Genomic DNA, 19,464 nt, shown 5'->3' on the forward strand with positions numbered 1-19,464 from the left:
GGCCATTTCCAGCAAACATCCAGGGTCTAACAAGAATGTCTGGGGTGGGGGGGAGGAAAAAACAAGGGGAAATAGGTTACCTTGCATAATGACTTAGCCACTCCCAGTCTCTATTCAAGCCTAAATTAATTGTATCCAATTTGCAAATGAATTCCAATTCAGCAGTCTCTCGCTGGAGTACCATCAACCTCAGCTTGGTCCATTCCACACAAGAGATCCACTTCCTGGACGGTCACATAAACACCACCCTATACCGGAAATATACTTATGTATATTAAAATACAAATATATAAATATACCGGAAATAATAAACGACGGTCACATAAACACCACCCTATACCGGAAACCTACTGACCGCTATTCCTACCTACATGCCTCCAGCTTTCACCCTGACCACACCACACGATCCATTGTCTACAGCCAAGCTCTGCGATACAACCGCATTTGCTCCAACCCCTCAGACAGAGACAAACACCTACAAGATCTCTATCAAGCATTCTTACAACTACAATACCCATCTGCGGAAGTGAAGAAACAGATTGATAGAGCCAGAAGAGTTCCCAGAAGTCACCTACTACAGGATAGGCCTAACAAAGAAAATAACAGAACGCCACTAGCCGTCATCTTCAGCCCCCAACTAGAACCCCTCCAACGCATTACTACAACCTATCCTGAAGGATGACCCGACACTCTCACAAATCTTGGGAGACAGGCCAGTCCTTGCCTACAGACAGCCCCCCAACCTGAAGCAAATACTCACCAGCAACTACATACCACACAACAGAACCACTAACCCAGGAACCTATCCTTGCAACAAAGCCCGTTGCCAACTGTGCCCAGATATCTATTCAGGGGACACCATCACAGGACCTAATAACATCAGCCACACTATCAGAGGCTCGTTCACCTGCACATCCATCAATGTGATATATGCCATCATGTGCCAGCAATGCCCCTCTGCCATGTACATTGGTCAAACTGGACAGTCTCTACGTAAAAGAATAAATGGACACAAATCAGATGTCAAGAATTATAACATTCATAAACCAGTCGGAGAACACTTCAATCTCTCTGGTCACGCGATTACAGACATGAAAGTTGCGATATTACAACAAAAAATCTTCAAATCCAGACTCCAGTGAGAGACTGCTGAATTGGAATTCATTTGCAAATTGGATACAAGTAACTTAGGCTTGAATAGAGACTGGGAGTGGCTAAGTCATTATGCAAGGTAACCTATTTCCCCTTGTTTTTTCCTACCCCCCCACCCCCCCAGATGTTCTTGTTAAACCCTGGATTTGTGCTGGAAATGGCCCACCTTGATGATCATACACATTGTAAGGAGAGTGATCACTTTAGATAAGCTATTACCAGCAGGAGAGTGGGGTGGGGGGAGGTATTTTTTCATGCTTTGTGTGTATAAAAAGATCTTCTACACTTTCCACAGTATGCATCCAATGAAGTGAGCTGTAGCTCACGAAAGCTTATGCTCAAATAAATTGGTTAGTCACTAAGGTGCCAAAGTACTCCTTTTCTTTTTGCGAATACAGACTAACATGGCTGTTACTCTGAAACCTGTTCTTAAAAGAGAATTTTAATTAAAGAAAAAGTAAAAGAATCACCTCTGTAAAATCAGGATGCTAAATACCTTACAGTGTAATCAGATTCAAAACACAGAGAATTCCTCTAGGCAAAACCTTAAGTTACAAAAGGACACAAAAACAGGAATATACATTCCATTCAGTACAACTTATTTTATCAGCCATTTAAAGAAAACAGAATCTAATGCATATCTAACTAGATTGCTTACTAACTCTTTACAGGAGTTCTGACCTGCATTCCTGCTCTGGTCCTGGCAAAAGCATCACACAGACAGAGAGAACCCTTTGTTCCTCACCCCCCTCCAGCTTTGAAAGTATCTTGTCTCCTCACTGGTCATTTTGGTCAGGTGCCAGTGAGGTTATCTTAGCTTCTTAACCCTTTACAGATGAAAGGGCTTTTCCTCTGGCCAGGAGGGATTTAAAGGTTTTTACCCTTCCCTTTATATTTATGACAATTGTGTATGTCCACACTAAGTGCATTAAGTCGGCAGAGTGCATCCTCACTACCGTGGCTAGCATCGACTTACGGAGTGGTGCACTGTGGGTAGCTATCTCACAGTTCCCACAGTCTCCGCTGCCCATTGGAATTCTGGGTTAAGCTCCCAATGCCTGATGGGCCAAAAACATTGTCGTGGGTAGTTTTGGGTACATGTCGTCAGTCACCCCTCCCTCCATGAAAGGAATGGCAGACAATCATTTTGCGCCTTTTTTCCGTGTGGACGCCATTCTGCTTTCAGCAGACAATGTAGGAGGACTCTAACCGTCATCACCCACCACTTCTGCTGCAACTCTGCTCTGCTACTATTGTCTCAATGGCGAATTTCTCCATGTTGTCTGTCATGGGCTCCCAGGTACGTGTGTCCTTCCTCGGGAAATGTGCGCAGTGTTAAACGTCATCCTCCACCGCTTCTGCTGCAACTCTGCTCTCATGAATCCACCTTGCAGGTCCTCTTGTCATTCTCTATAAATATCTATTCTCGTGGCATCTGTCATCAGCCACCACTTCCGCTGCAACTCTTCTCTCCTGCAGACACCATACCACGGCAAGCATGGAGCCCGCTCAGATCACTGCAGCGGTTATGAGCATTGTAAACACCTCACATATTATCCTGCAGTATGTGCAGAACCAGAACCTGCAAAAGCAGGCGAGAAGGCAACCGCAGCGCGGTGACAAGAGTGATGAGGACATGGATACAGACTTCTCTCAAAGTATGGGCCCTGGCAATTTGGACATCCTGGTGGCAGTGGGGCAGGCTCATACCATGGAACGCCAATTCTGGGCCCGGGAAACAAGCATAGACTGGTGGGACCGCATAGTGTTGCAGGTCTGGGATGATTTCCAGTGGCTGAGATACTTTCGCATGCGTAAGGGCGCTTTCATGGAACTTTGTGACTTGCTTTCCCCTGCCTTGAAGCACAAGAATACCAAGATGAGAGCAGCCCTCACAGTTCACAAGCAAATGGCGATAGCCCTCTGGAAGCTTGCAATGCCAGACAGCTACCCGTCAGTCAGGAATCAATTTGGAGTGGACAAATCTACTGTGGGGGCTGCTGTGATCCAAGTAACCAATGCAATCACTGAGCTGCTGCTATCAAGGGTAGTGACTCTGGGAAATGTGCAGGTCATAGTGGATGGCTTTGCCACAATGGGATTCCCTAGCTGTGGTGGGGCCACAGAAGGAACCCATACCCCTATCTTGGCACCGGAGCACCAAGCCAGCAAGTACATAAACCGCAAGGGGTACTTTTCAGTGGTGCTGCAAGCACTGGTGGATCACAAGGGACGTTTCACCAACATCAACGTGGGATGGCTGGGAAAGGTACATAGAATCATAGAATATCAGGGTTGGAAGGGACCCCAGAAGGTCATCTAGTCCAACCCCCTGCTCAAAGCAGGACCAATTCCCAGTTAAATCATCCCAGCCAGGGCTTTGTCAAGCCTGACCTTAAAAACCTCTAAGGAAGGAGATTCTACCACCTCCCTAGGTAACGCATTCCAGTGTTTCACCACCCTCCTAGTGAAAAAGTTTTTCCTAATATCCAATCTAAACCTCCCCCACTGCAACTTGAGACCATTACTCCTCGTTCTGTCATCTGCTACCATTGAGAACAGTCTAGAGCCATCCTCTTTGGAACCCCCTTTCAGGTAGTTGAAAGCAGCTATCAAATCCCCCCTCATTCTTCTCTTCTGCAGGCTAAACAATCCCAGCTCCCTCAGCCTCTCCTCATAACTCATGTGTTCCAGTCCCCTAATCATTTTTGTTGCCCTTCGCTGGACTCTCTCCAATTTATCCACATCCTTCTTGAAGTGTGGGGCCCAAAACTGGACACAGTACTCCAGATGAGGCCTCACCAATGTCGAATAGAGGGGAACGATCACGTCCCTCGATCTGCTCGCTATGCCCCTACTTATACATCCCAAAATGCCATTGGCCTTCTTGGCAACAAGGGCACACTGCTGACTCATATCCAGCTTCTCGTCCACTGTCACCCCTAGGTCCTTTTCCGCAGAACTGCTGCCTAGCCATTCGGTCCCTAGTCTGTAGCTGTGCATTGGGTTCTTCCGTCCTAAGTGCAGGACCCTGCACTTATCCTTATTGAACCTCATCAGATTCCTTTTGGCCCAATCTTCCAATTGGTCTAGGTCCTTCTGTATCCTATCCCTCCCCTCCAGCGTATCTACCACTCCTCCCAGTTTAGTATCATCCGCAAATTTGCTGAGAGTGCAATCCACACCATCCTCCAGATCATTTATGAAGATATTGAATAAAACCGGCCCCAGGACCGACCCTTGGGGCACTCCACTTGATACCGGCTGCCAACTAGACATGGAGCCATTGATCACTACCCGTTGAGCCCGACAATCTAGCCAGCTTTCTACCCACCTTATAGTGCATTCATCCAGCCCATACTTCCTTAACTTGCTGACAAGAATACTATGGGAGACCGTGTCAAAAGCTTTGCTAAAGTCAAGAAACAATACATCCACTGCTTTCCCTTCATCCACAGAACCAGTAATCTCATCATAAAAGGCGATTAGATTAGTCAGGCATGACCTTCCCTTGGTGAATCCATGCTGGCTGTTCCTGATCACTTTCCTCTCATGCAAGTGCTTCAGGATTGATTCTTTGAGGACCTGCTCCATGATTTTTCCAGGGACTGAGGTGAGGCTGACTGGCCTGTAGTTCCCAGGATCTTCCTTCTTCCCTTTTTTAAAGATTGGCACTACATTAGCCTTTTTCCAGTCATCCGGGACTTCCCCGGTTCGCCACGAGTTTTCAAAGATAATGGCCAGTGGCTCTGCAATCACAGCCGCCAATTCCTTCAGCACTCTCGGATGCAACTCGTCCGGCCCCATGGACTTGTGCACGTCCAGCTTTTCTAAATAGTCCCTAACCGCCTCTATCTCCACAGAGGGCTGGCCATCTCTTCCGCATTTTATGATGCCCAGCGCAGCAGTCTGGGAGCTGACCTTGTTAGTGAAAACAGAGGCAAAAAAAGCATTGAGTACATTAGCTTTTTCCACATCCTCTGTCACTAGGTTGCCTCCCTCATTCAGTAAGGGGCCCACACATTCCTTGGCTTTCTTCTTGTTGCCAACATACCTGAAGAAACCCTTCTTGTTACTCTTGACATCTCTGGCTAGCTGCAGCTCCAGGTGCGATTTGGCCCTCCTGATAACATTCCTACATGCCCGAGCAATATTTTTATACTCTTCCCTGGTCATATGTCCAACCTTCCACTTCCTGTAAGCTTCTTTTTTATGTTTAAGATCCGCTAGGATTTCACCATTAAGCCAAGCTGGTCGCCTGCCATATTTACTATTCTTTCGACTCATTGGGATGGTTTGTCCCTGTAACCTCAACAGGGATTCCTTGAAATACAGCCAGCTCTCCTGGACTCCTTTCCCCTTCAAGTTAGTCCCCCAGGGGATCCTGGCCATCCGTTCCCTGAGGGAGTCGAAGTCTGCTTTCCTGAAGTCCAGGGTCCGTATCCTGCTGCTTACCTTTCTTCCCTGCGTCAGGATCCTGAACTCAACCAACTCATGGTCACTGCCTCCCAGATTCCCGCTCATGACGCTCGCATCTTCAGGAACTCTGGTCTGTTTGAACAGCTGCAGGAAGGGACTTACTTCCCAGACCAGAAAACAACTGTTGGGGATGTTGAAATGCCTATAGTTATCCTTAGGGACCCAGCTTACCCCTTAATGCCATGGGTCATGAAGCCATACACAGGCACCCTGGACAGTAGTCAGGAGCTATTCAACTATAGGCTGAGCAAGTGCAGAATGGTGGTAGAATGTGCATTTGGACATTTTAAAGCACGCTGGCGCAGTTTACTGACTTGGTTAGACCTCCAGCGAAACCAATATTCCCATTGTTATTGCTGCTTGCTGTGTGCTCCACAATATCTGTGAGAGTAAGGGGGAGACGTTTATGGCAGGGTGGGAGGGTGAGGCAAATTGCCTGGCCGCTGATTACGCGCAGCCAGACACCAGGGCGGTTAGAAGAGCACAGCAGGGTGCGCTGCACATCAGAGAAGCTTTGAAAACCAGTTTCATGGCTGACCAGGCTACAGTGTGACAGTTCTGTTTGATGAAAACCCACCACCTTGGTTCACTCTACTTCCCTGTAACCAACCGCCCTCCCCGCTTCGATCACCGCGTGTAGAGGCAATAAAGTCATTGTTGTTTCAAAATCAGGCATTCTTTATTAATTCATCACACAAATAGGGGGATAACTGCCAAGGTAGCCTGGGAGGAGTGGGGAAGGAGGGAAGCATTGGATAGGGTGGTGGAGGAGGGAAGGACAAGGCCACACTGCACTTCAAAACTTATTGAATGCCAGCCTTCTGTTGCTTGGGCAGTCCTCTGGGGTGGAGTGGCTGGGTTCCCCTGCATAGCTTTGACTCCAGAGCCCCCTCCCCTGCGTTCCTGGGTGTCTGGATGAGGAGGCTATGGAAATTGGGGAGGAGGGTGGGCGGTTACACAGGGGCTGCAGCGGTGATCTGTGCCCCTGTTGCCTTTCCTGCAGCTCCACCAGATGCTGGAGCATATCAGTTTGATCCCCCAGTAGCCACCGCCTCTCCTCTTGCTCCTGCAACCTTTCATCTTGCCTGTCCCTCCTGTCCTCGCGTTCATTTTCTGCTTGAGTAATGGTCTCAAGTTGCAGTGGGGCAGGTTTAGGTTGGATATTAGGAAAAACTTTTTCACTAGGAGGGTGGTGAAACACTGGAATGTGTTACCTAGGGAGGTGGTGGAATCTCCTTCCTTAGATATTTTTAAGGTCAGCCTTGACAAAGCCCTGGCTGGGATGATTTAGTTGGGGATTGGTCCTGCTTTGAGTAGGGGGTTGGACTAGATGACCTCCTGAGGTCCCTTCCAACTCTGATATTCTATGATTCTATGACATGGAGCAGCAATGCTATAAGCAGAAATGCTGTGTAAGGTTTGAACCAGGTATGAAAAGGTATCTTCCATACCTAGAAGAAATTATGTGGATAGGGAACATTTAGCTAGATGCGATCAGGTTTATCTTTATTTGGCTTGTGGATCTCCTCTGTGCTAACCCCAGATGCTTTTGTTTGCTTGTAACCTTTAATTTGAACCCCCAAGAAAGCTATTTTGGGTGCTTAATTTTTGTAATTGTTTCTGTTAAGATGTAGCAAAAAGCCTACATTCCAGATGTAATTTTTTCCTTCTTGTTTGTAAATAAAATTTACCTTTTTTAAGAACAGGATTGGATTTTTGGTGTCCTAAGAGGTTTGTGCATGTTGTTTGATTAGCTGGTAGCCACAACTAATTTTGTTTGTTTTCTTTCTCAGCTCCTGCCCAGAGCGGGGGTGAAAGGGCTTGAGGGTACCCCCCAGGGAGGAATTCCCAAGTGCTCCTTCCTGGGTTCAAAGGGGTTTTTTTTGCATTTGCGTGGTGGCAGCATTTACCAAGCCAAGGTCAGAGAAAAGCTGTAACCTTCAGAGTGTAATACAAGCCTGGAGTGGCAAGTATTAATTTTTGAATGCATCCGATGAGGTGAGCTGTAGCTCACGAAAGCTTACACTCAAATAAATTCATTAGTCTCTAAGGTGCCACAAGTCCTCCTTTTCTTTTTGTGAATATAGGCTGACATGGCTGCTGCTCTGAAACCTATTAATTTTTAAAATCCTTGCAGGCCCCCACTTCCTGCACTCAGAGTGAGGGCAGGGTGGGGATTCAGCCTTGACAGCTGGTTTTTCCAGTCCTAGGGGAAAGGTCTTTCCCTTTGTGCTGCTGCAGCTGAGGAAGGAGAAGAGAAAATTTCTTGTTGTATTTTACAGAAAAGATCAATCAAATACAAGAGCCAGAGTAGGTAGAAAACTCTAATCCAGACCAACAGTGTTACCCTCCCCACCATCCCTCACACAATTTTCATCCCTTGACACCACCTGAAGCACAGCAACCCCTGAGAAATATTTGAGCCACCACTTATGAGGCATGCTTCAAATGTATACTAGCATAGCTGTATTGGTGAAGAGTGTGCCCCGAGAGTGTGTGAGGAGTCTCCCATGCATAGCTTTGACTCCAGAGGACGTTAGGAAGAGGGGAAGGCACAGCTATGCCCCGTTTATCCTCTTCCCCCTCCATCCCCCCCCCACTTCCCCCAGTGCAGCAGTCCCTGCTTTGGCTGCTTCTGTAGCTGCTCCCACTAACTGTAATCTGGCTCATTTCTTGTTTACCTCTTTCTTTCTTTCATCCCCTGTTGCATTCTGTCATTAACCTAGATTGAGAGCGATCTGGCTACAGACTGTGCCTCTTCAACTACTGCACCATCTCCCTTCTCTTTTTCATCTCTCAACATATTGAATGTGGTGTTTACCATTCCTTTCTGGAGTTCTTTTCCTCCAGTTCCATCCTAGAGCCTCTTCAATCTGGCTTTGCCTCTTGCACTCAACTAAAACCACTCTCACCAAAGTCTCTAATGATCTCTTCTTAGCCAAATCTCAGAACCAGTACTCTATCCTTTTATAGATTCTGAAGCCAGAAGGGGCCACTTTGATCGTCTCACTTAGCCCTGGTCCACATTACGAGTTTAGGTCGAATTTAGCAGCATTAGATTGATTTAACCCTGCACCCATCCACATGATGAAGCCATTTTTGTCGACTTAAAGGGCTCTTAAAATTGATTTCTGTACTCCTCCCTGATGAGGGCATTAGCGCTAAAATCGACATCGCCGGGTCGAATTTGGGGTAGTGTGGACGCAATTCGATGGTATTGGCCTCCGGGAGCTAACCCAGAGTGCTCCATTGTGACTGCTCTGGACAGCGCTTTCAACTCAAATGCACTAGCCAGGAACACAGGAAAAGCACCGGGAACTTTTGCATTTCTTTTCCTGTTTGGCCAGCGTGGTGAGCTCATCAGCACAGGTGACCATGCAGTCCCAGAATCACAAAAGAGCTCCAGCACGGACTGAACGGGAGGTACTGGATCTGATTGCTGTATGGGGAGACAAATCTGTGCTATCAGAACTCCGTTCCAAAAGATGAAATGCCAATATATTTGAAAAAATCTCCAAGGGCATGATGGACAGAGGCTATAACAGGGACCTGCAGCAGTGCCGCATGAAAATCAAGGAGTTCATAGAATATCAGGGTTGGAAGGGACCCCAGAAGGTCATCTAGTCCAACCCCCTGCTTGAAGCAGGACCAATTCCCAGTTAAATCATCCCAGCCAGGGCTTTGTCAAGCCTGACCTTAAAAACCTCTAAGGAAGGAGATTCTACCACCTCCCTAGGTAACGCATTCCAGTGTTTCACCACCCTCTTAGTGAAAAAGTTTTTCCTAATATCCAATCTAAACCTCCCCCACTGCAACTTGAGACCATTACTCCTCGTTCTGTCATCTGCTACCATTGAGAACAGTCTAGAGCCATCCTCTTTGGAACCCCCTTTCAGGTAGTTGAAAGCAGCTATCAAATCCCCCCTCATTCTTCTCTTCTGCAGGCTAAACAATCGCAGCTCCCGCAGCCACTCCTCATAAGTCATGTGTTCTAGACCCCTAATCATTTTTGTTGCCCTTCGCTGGACTCTCTCCAATTTATCCACATCCTTCTTGAAGTGTGGGGCCCAAAACTGGACACAGTACTCCAGATGAGGCCTCACCAATGTCGAATAGAGGGGAACGATCACGTCCCTCGATCTGCTCGCTATGCCCCTACTTATACATCCCAAAATGCCATTGGCCTTCTTGGCAACAAGGGCACACTGCTGACTCATATCCAGCTTCTCGTCCACTGTCACCCCTAGGTCCTTTTCCGCAGAACTGCTGCCGAGCCTTTCGGTTCCTAGTCTGTAGTGGTGCATGGGATTCTTCCGTCCTAAGTGCAGGACTCTGCACTTGTCCTTGTTGAACCCCATCAGATTTCTTTTGGCCCAATCCTCCAATTTGTCTAGGTCCTTCTGTATCCTATCCCTCCCCTCCAGCATATCTACCACTCCTCCCAGTTTAGTATCATCCGCAAATTTGCTGAGGGTGCAATCCACACCATCCTCCAGATCATTTATGAAGATATTGAACAAAACCGGCCCCAGGACCGACCCTTGGGGCACTCCACTTGATACCGGCTGCCAACTAAACATGGAGCCATTGATCACTACCCGTTGAGCCCGACCATCTAGCCAGCTTTCTACCCACCTTATAGTGCATTCATCCAGCCCATACTTCCTTAACTTGCTGACAAGAATACTGTGGGAGACCGTGTCACAAGCTTTGCTAAAGTCGAGGAACAACACGCCCACTGCTTTCCCCTCATCCACAGAGCCAGTTATCTCATCATAGAAGGCAATTAGATTAGTCAGGCATGACTTGCCCTTGGTGAATCCATGCTGACTGTTCCTGATCACTTTCCTCTCCTCTAAGTGCTTCAGAATTGATTCCTTGAGGACCTGCTCCATGATTTTTCCAGGGACTGAGGTGAGGCTGACTGAGCTGTAGTTCCCAGGACCCTCCTCCTTCCCTTTTTTAAAGATGGGCATTACATTAGCCTTTTTCCAATGTCCCTGCAGCCCAGAGAACAATAGACAAAAGGAAAGTTTCTTTCCCAATTTTAAAAAGTTCTGCCTTCCCATTAACCCTTTTGGTCAGATGCCCACTCCTTTTCTTTTACCTGAGGGTTTGTTAACCCTTTACAGGTAAAGGAAGCAGAGAACAGACCAAGTGGGATTTTACAGCTAACTGGCTGGCTGGGTGTCCACCAAAGGGAGCTACTCTGCCCCCCCTCCCCCACACCACTTCATGTATCACACCAGCTACGGCAGGCAGAGGAGAACTTAACAGGCTCTGTAGCATCATCTCTTTCCTCCTTCTTCCCAGCAGCAGAGACAGTAGGACACAGTCATCAAATGAGCGAAACTGCAATTGCTATAGCTCTTAAAATACATACTGTGTCTATATAAAACCTCCCTCCATCAATGAGATGCCTCCAACAGCTAGAGGATCTCCACCCTCTCAAGAGGAGCAGAACCTGGGTCCCGCCCTCACCTCTAGGAACCAGTTTAGCTGCTAAATCTCGTGGGTCTGGAAGTTTTTAATTTGTGACCCATGAAGCAGTACCCTTGGTCTCTCCAATTCCCTTGCACTGCTGCCAGGTCCCAGCACTGCATCAGGACATGGGTTGCTTGGAGCAAGTAAATGGAGGGGAGTATAAAGTCAGCCTCCCATTTGCACCCCCGCTTTGCACTACTCTAGGCTTCTCTAGCGTTGTCCGTTCCCAGAACACAGCAGCAGTCTAGCACGCAGGGTTGCTGAGAACATTTTCTATACCTTGGCATCTGACGCATCACCAGCAGCTGGGGAATGAAGCAGTCTAGCTGCTCTCTGAGTACCTGGCACACCCTAGATCACCACCACTGTCACTGAGGCTGACCATCCAGTTCTGATCCAGGACTTTTTTCGCATGACATGCTACATGAGAGTTGCCAAAGTGCAGAAGAGAGACAGACCCCTCACACCCAAAGCATTGAGGTCATCCCTTCCCTCTACAAGTCATAATAGGAAGAAATAGACAAAGAAAACACCAGCCAGTTGCTGGAAAGACCATTGGCCAGTTAAACCCAATTAATAAACATCTGCCTCGCACAGGCACAACACAGCTTTACAGCAGGATCTCAGCCTCACAATGATCTATGTAAGATCTGTGGTTGATAAGCCCTTCACTGACCTTGTCGCAAATAATTTGCTCAGCCTGGCCAGCATCACAGAAGCTCATCATGATGAGAGTTTATCTGTCTCCTCTCTTCTCCCCCACCCATGGGAGCTTGTCTCACCTCCTCACTTTCATGGGCACACCATGAGCTTTTCTGAGATATTCTATTGTTTCTGTTCTTTATTTGTCTTGATGACAAGAAGTTAAGTCATTAACAAACCAAACAGGAAGTAGAGACTGAAACTGTAAACCCTCTTAACTCTATTGGCAGCATCCTACTATTTATGCTTCTCATCTTTTTCACCTTAAATGACTCTGCTTTTTTGTGAGGGGTGTAAAATGCCCTATCTCTAGGTCACCAGCAAAAAAATTAGCCCATTCTCTTTAGAAAGGACCATTGCGGTTGGCCTTTACTGCAGGTATGTACAGGGCAGTGGGGCATGACCAGCTGTGGGGAATTAATACATTTCCTGAAAGGCTGGGGGGGGAGAGGCTGGAAGGAAAGTAGGATATAAGAACATAAGAACAGCCATACTTGGTCAGACCAAAGGTCCATCTAGCCCAGTATCATGTCTTCCAACAGTGACCAATGCCAGGTGACCCAGAGGGGACAAACAGAACAGGTAATCGTCAAGTGATCCATCCCGTTGCCAATTCCCAGCTTCTGGCAAACAGAGGCTAGAGACATCATCCCTGTCCATCCTGGCTGATAGCCGTTGATGGAACTGTCCTCCATGAATTTATCTAGTTCTTTTTTGAACCCTGTTACAGTCTTAGCCTTCACAACGTCCTCTAGCAAAGAGTTCCACAGGTTGACTGTGCATTGTGTGAAGAAATATTTCCTTTTGTTTTAAACCTGCTGCCTATTTCATTTGGTGACTCTTAGTTTTTGTGTTATGAGAAGGAGTAAATAACACTTCCTTATTTATTTTCTCCACACCAGTCATGATTTTATAGACCTCTATCATATCCCCCCTTAGTAGCCTCTTTTCCAAGCTGAAAAGTCCAAACCTTATTAATCTCTCCTCATATGGAAGCTGTTCCATATCCCTAATCATTTTTGTTTCCCTTTTCTGAACCATTTCAAATTCCTACATATCTTTTTAAGATGGAGCAACCACATCTGCATGCAGTATTCAAGATGTGGGCGTACTATGGATTTATATATAGGCAATAGGATATTTTCTGTCTTCTTATCTATCCCTTTCCCAACATTCGGTTCGCTTTTTTGACTGCTGTTGCACACTGAGTGGATGTTTTCAGAGAACTATCCATAATGACTCCAAGATCTCTCTTGGGTAGTAACAGTAACTAATTTAGACCCCATCATTTTATATGTATAGTTGGGATCATAGGCGCAGACTCCGTGCGTGCTCCAGAGCTGGAGCACCCATGGTGAAAAAATGACAGCCACCCTATCAGCTCCCCCTCCCAGCCCTCAGCCCTTCCTGCCCGCTGGCGGGCCTCACAGATCAGCGCCTCCCGCTCCTTCCCCGCGCCTCCCACCCATCTAAATCTACATCTATCTATCTCAGTGGCCCCTACAATTTAGTATCTGAGCCTCACAACCACCTACTTTTATACCTAAATGAAATAAAGTGGAATAATTCTCAGACTGGAATGTCACTTTCACTGTACAGGAGAGAGACAGGAATAGAGGGAGCTAGACATATGAAAAATTTCTTACTTGTTAAAGGCCAACCATGTACGAGAAACAAATAAAAAGAGATTATCTACCACCAAAGAACTTATAACTGAAGACAGATGGAAAGCCCTAGAAACCCAGGGGGTGGAGTTGCCTGCCAAGAGCCCTAGAGACCCAGTGGGCAGAGTCACTTGTAGTTTTTCTTCCTTGTTTCCCGTGCTCCTTGTGTTTGTGCACCGACTCTTCCTGGTGTTTTAAATTTTCTGGTCTGTGTTAGGCAAGAGATCAGACTAGATGATCATAATGATCCCTTTGGCCTTAAAGTCTATTAATAATACTCATTCCTCTTTCTGATCAGTTCCAGTCACTTTCTTATTTTGCACATATGCAGTATAGCATATACAAGATTATCTGGGTTAAGTGCAAGCTCCCCTTCCTCCTCTCTTCCTACTTACTCTGAAGCTGACTAACAAGCCTTGCCAGTTTTTATCCTGAGTCAGTAGCCAGTATTTCTCATGTCAGTATCCAGGAGGTCTCTCCTGTTTAAATACAGATTCTAATCCTGACTGACTCTTAACATAGAAGCTATTAATTGTTCAGCAAATTCAAACACACATCTATACTATCTACAGCCCTGGTGACTCCATTGTTTGGTCTCCAGTCTGTCTTCTCATCTCTGGCCTGGTATTTGATACCAAGAGACTCTGTGAGACTATCACCTGCCTCGCTGCCATCCCAGATCCACAAAGTGACTCTCAATTGTATTGCATCTTCCTTCATAGGTGTAGCTGGTGGAGGACATCCACCACTTTATTAATAAACAAGATTGACAGCTGAAGGGGGTCTAAGAGCAGAGGGCTGGAATTAGCATTAGCCCCCTCTAGTTTCACCTGTCAGTTACAGATTTTTTTAAGTATCAGGGGGTAGCTGTGTTCATCTGTATCCACAGAAACAATGAGGAGTCCGGTGGCACCATAAAGACTAACTATTTGGACATAGGCTTTCGTGGGTAAAAAACCCACTTCTTCAGATACATGGAGTGAAAATTACAGATGCAGGCATTATTATACATGAAGAGAAGGGATTTACCTTACAAGTGCGGAACCAGTGTTGACAGGGCCAATTCAATCAGGCTGGATGTAGTCCACTCCCAATAATTGATGAGAAAGTATCAATACCAAGAGAGGGAAAGTTGCTTTTGTAGACACTCCCAGTCTCTTTTCAAGCCCAAATTAATGGTGTTAAATCTGCAAATGAATTTTAGTTCTGCAGTTTCTCTTTAAAGTCTGTTTTTGAAGTTTTTTGTTGAAGTATGACTACTTTTAAATCTGTTATAGAATGTGCAGGGAGATTGAAGTGTTCTCCGACTGGCTTTTGTATGTTACCATTCCTGATGTCTGATTTGTGTCCGTTTATTCTTTTGCATAGAGACTGTCCAGTTTGGCCAATGTACATGGCAGAGGGGCATTGCTGGCGCATATCACATTGGCAGACGTGCAGGTGAATGAGCCCCTGCTGGTGTGGCTGATGCGGTTGGGTCCTCTGATGGTGTCGCTAGAGTAGATATGGGGACAGAGTAGGCAACAGGGTTTGTTACAGGGATTGGTTCCTGGGTTAGTGTTTCTGTGGTGTAGTGTGTAGTTGCTGCACCACAGAAATACTAACCCAGGAACCAATCCCTGTAACAAACCTCATTGCCTACTCTGTCCCCATATCTACTCTAGCGACACCATCAGAGGACCCAACCACATCAGCCACGCCATCCGGGGCTCGTTCACTTGCACGTCTACTAATGTGATAGATGCCGTCATGCGCCAGCAATGCCCCTCTGCCATGTACATTGGCCAAACTTTATAGTAACAATAATACCAGAGTATTTAACAGTGCATTATCATATATATAGTGTTGTAATTGTAGATAAAACTAGCCATCTTATGAACCAGGATAATATAATCTAAAGTTACTAGTTTTTTTTCTTGGAAATGCTAGCATTGCTCAAGTTTTTCCTTTTTTGTTTTTTCATTCCTCTTTCACTGTTCACTCAGAGTGAATATATTTCATATAACAGTTTCCCAAAATTTCCAATGTTTCCATACTAGGCCTTTGTTTTTTTTTTAAAAAAAAGGAAACTCCCCTCTTTTTTTTTTTTTTTTGAAAGTTTTCATATTTTCCCCAGACCTTCACATCTTTTCTGCACCTTCTTAAATTCTTCCTTTTTAAAAAATGTGGACACTTGAACTGGACATAATATTCCAATATTGATCTCACCAACAGAGGTAAAATCCCCTCCCTACTCTTACTCTTACTCACTACTGCTCTGTTTATGCATCCAAGGATCGCATTACCCTATTTTGCTACAGCACCAAACTGGGAGCTCATGATGAATTGCTTGTCCACTATGACCCCTAAATGCTTTTCAGCCACTGCTTTCCAGGATACATGCCCCATTCTGTAGGTATGGCCTGGATTTTTTGTTACTTGCTGTGTAACTGCATTTGGCTGGATAAAAACATGTTTTGTTTCAATATGACTGCCCTGTCCTTATCATTATTTACCACTCTGCCAGTCTTTTGTCACCTGCAAATTTTACTGGCAGTGATTTTATACTTTCTGCCAAATCATTAATAACGTTGAATTGTCTCAGACCTAGAACCAATCCCCGCAGAGCCCCACTAGAAACATCCTCATTCACGAATGACGCCCCGACCAGTCAGCCAATTCTTAATTCATTTAACATGTGCTTTATTGATATTTATAGTGCTACTTTTAAAATCAGAATGTCCTGGGGTAATAAGTAAAATGCCTTACAGAAACTCCAAGTATATTATATGTAAAGAGACAAGGTGGGGGAGGTAATATCTTTTATTGGACCAACTTCTGTTGGTGAGAGAGAGAAGATTTCAGACTACACAGAGTCTTCAGGTCTGGGTAAGCTCGAAAGTGTCTCTCTCTCACCAACAGAAGTTGGTCCAATAAAAGATATTACCTCCTCCACTTTGTCTCTCTAATATCCTGGGACCAATTCTAGGGTTGCCAACCTTCTGACTGCAGAAAACCAAACATCCTTGCCCTGTCCCCTTCCCCAAGGCCCCGCCCCTTCTTCAAGGCCCCTCCCCCTCCACTCACTCCATTCCCCCTCCCTCTGTTGCTTGCTCTCCCCCACCCTCACTCGCTCATTTTCACCAGGCTGTGGCAGGGGGTTGGGGTGCAGGAGGGGGTGAGGGCTCCGGCTGTGGGTACAGGCTCTGGGGTGGGCCAGGGATGAGAGGTTTGCGGTGCAGGAGGGGGTTCCAGGCTAGGGGATGGAGCTAAGGGGGTTCAGAATGTGGGAGGGAGCTCTGGGCTGGGGCAGGAGGTTCGGGTGTGGTAGGGGGTACAGGCTCTGGGCTGGGGGTGAGGGCTCTGGCTGGGGGTGCAGGCTCTGGGGTGGGGCTGGGAACAAGGGTTTCGGGGTGCAGGAGGCAGCTCTGGGCTGGGGGGGCCAAGGGGTTTGGAGTGTAAGAGGGTACTCCGGGCTGAGGCAGAAGGTTTGGGTGTGGAAAGGGGTGAGGTTGAGGGCTCTGGCTGGTGGTGTGGGCTCTGGGGTGGGGCCAGAAATTAGGGGTCTAGGGTGTGTGAGAGGACTCTGGGCTGGGGAAGAGGGTTGGGGTATGTGGTAGAGTGAGGGTTCTGGGGTGGGCCAGGGTGTTGTCACGGAGTGTGGGGGAGTCCAGGGCCTGCACCCCTCTTCCTGGGATTCACTGAGACTCTCAGCCAGCCAGTAAAACAGAAGGTTTATTGGACCACAGGAACACAGTCTAAAACAGAGCTTGTGGGTACAACCAGGACCCCTCAGTCAAGTCCTTCTGGGGGCCAGGGAGCTTAGACCCCAGCCCGGGGGTTCCCTGCGTTCCACCACCCAGCACCAAACTGAAACCAAAACCCGCCCCCCCCCCGCAGGCTCTCTCCTGCAGCCTTTGTCCAGTTTCCCGGGCAGAGGTGTCACCTCCCCCTTCCCCTCCTGGCTCAGGTTACCAGCTCTCCAGTCTCCCATCCCCCGTGAAACTCCCCTGCCACATTCCCAGGTCACCACTCCCCCCTCCCTGCTGCGTCCCATCTTTCCCCCCTTTGAGACTGAACTGAGCGGGGTCGCTCTGACCAGTGACCTGGGGAAGTTCAGGGCTCCCTCTCCAGGACAGCACATCCGCTATCAGGTTGGCACTTCCCTTCGCATGGACCACGTCCATGTCGTAATCCTGCAGGAGCAGGCTCCATCTCAGGAGCTTGGCGTTGGCTCCTTTCATCTGGTGCAGCCAGGTCAGGGGAGAGTGGTCGGTGTACACGGTGAAGTGTCGCCTGAAGAGATATGGCTCTAGTTTCTTGAGGGCCCACACCATGGCCAGGCACTCCTTCTCGATGGCCGCATAGTGTTGCTCCCAGGGTAGCAACTTCTTGCTCAGGTACACGATGGGGTGTCTCTCCCCCTTTTCATCCTCCTGCATTAACACCGCCCCCAGTCCCGTGTCGGAGGTGTCGGTGAACACCATAAAGGGCTTGTCAAAGTCTGGGTTTGCCAGAACTGGGCCACTGACCAGAACATCCTTCAGCGCCCGGAAAGCCTCCTGGCACTGCTCGGTCCAGACCACCTTGTCTGGCTTCCCCTTCTTGCATAGTTCAGTGATGGGGGTGGCGATGGCGCTAAAGTGGGGCACAAATCTTCGGTAGTATCCTGCCATCCCAATAAAGGCTTGGATCGGCTTTTTGGTGTGGGGAGCGGGCCAGTCTCTGATCACCTCCACCTTGGCTGGTTCCGGCTTTAGGCGGCTGCTCCCCACCTGATGGCCCAGGTAAGATACTTCCATCATCCCCACCTTGCACTTCTCCGCTTTTACAGTCAGCCCAGCCCCCTGGAGTTGGTCCAGCACTTGTCTAACCTGGGACACATAGTCCTCCCAGGTCTGGCTAAAGACACAGATGTCATCAATATACGCCACGGCAAAACTCTCCATCCCCCTCAGTAGCTGGTCCACCAGGCGCTGGAAGGTGGATGGCACTCCCTTGAGGCCGAAAGGCAGGGTCAGAAACTCATAGAGCCCCAGAGGGGTGATAAAGGCCGATTTCAGCCGGGCATCTGCATCCAGTGGTAAGGTATTGAGCTCCTCCCAATTTGTCTAGGAGCTCATCAGGCCTGGGCATGGGGTAGGCATCAGATATAGTGATGGCACTGAGCTTCCGATAGTCCACACAGAACTGGATCGACCCGTCCTTTTTGGGGACCAGCACCACCAGCAAGGCCCAAGGGCTGGCAGATGGCTGGATCACTCCCAAAGCCAGCATGTCCCTGACCTCTCTTTCCAGGTCCTGAGCAGTTTTCCCTGTGACTCGGAAGGGGGAGCATCTTATCAGTGGGTGCGACCCCGTCTGCACCCAGTGGACAGTCAGATTAGTGCGTCCAGGCTGGTTGGAAAACAGCTGTCCGTACGGATGCAGCACCCCCCTGATCTCAGCTTGCTGGGCAGGGGTTAGCTGATCCGAGAGGGGAATTGTTTCCAGGGGTGAACCAGCTCTGGTCCCAGGGAATAGATCTACTAAAGGGTCATCTCCCTGCTCCTCCCAATGTCCACACATGGCCAACACCACATTCCCCCTGGCATAATATGGCTTCATCATATTCACATGGTACACCCGGCGGTGGTGCGCCCGGTTAGATGGCTCCACCACAGAGTTCACCTCATTTAGCTGCTTGACAACCTTGAAAGGGCCCTCCCAGGCGGCCTGTAGTTTGTTCTTTCTCACGGGGATGAGAACCTGATCCCCGGTGGCGTAGGCATGGGCCCGCGCCATATGGTCATACCAGAACTTCTTCTTCTGGGCTCTGGCCAGATTCTCCCTGGCCAGGCCCATGAGTTCAGCAAGTCTCTTTCGGAAGATCAGGACATACTCCACCACTGACTCTCCATTGGGAGTGGCCTTCCCCTCCCATTCGTGTCTCATCAGGTCCGGGGGCCCCTTACCCTCCTTCCATATAACAGTTCGAAAGGCAAAAATCCGGTAGACTCCTGGG

This window comes from Lepidochelys kempii, chromosome 2 (genome assembly GCF_965140265.1).
Source record: "Lepidochelys kempii isolate rLepKem1 chromosome 2, rLepKem1.hap2, whole genome shotgun sequence".
Lineage (NCBI taxonomy): Eukaryota > Metazoa > Chordata > Testudines > Cheloniidae > Lepidochelys > Lepidochelys kempii.